This window comes from Platichthys flesus, chromosome 12 (assembly GCF_949316205.1).
Source record: "Platichthys flesus chromosome 12, fPlaFle2.1, whole genome shotgun sequence".
Lineage (NCBI taxonomy): Eukaryota > Metazoa > Chordata > Actinopteri > Pleuronectiformes > Pleuronectidae > Platichthys > Platichthys flesus.
In genome coordinates, this window is record NC_084956.1 from 10,247,762 (window position 1) to 10,248,022 (window position 261).

The following is a 261-nucleotide window of genomic DNA, read 5'->3' on the forward strand; positions in this document are numbered from 1 at the left end:
GCATTTTGTTGAAATTCTTTGTCTTTTGAATTTTGTTGCGCTTAAACAGCAGCACATTTTTTCCCGATTTAGTTTTCAGCCGACACATCAATACAAAGGCAGAACTAGAGCATTAAAGATGAAACCCTGTGGTTTTCTGTTCAAGTAGCAGGAGCAGAGGACGTAATTGGAGAAGGAAATTAGAGAGGAGGGCACCAGGGAGGACACGGACACGCCTAGCTGACACGTCACCTGGAAAATCAACCTTGCCAACCGCATTCT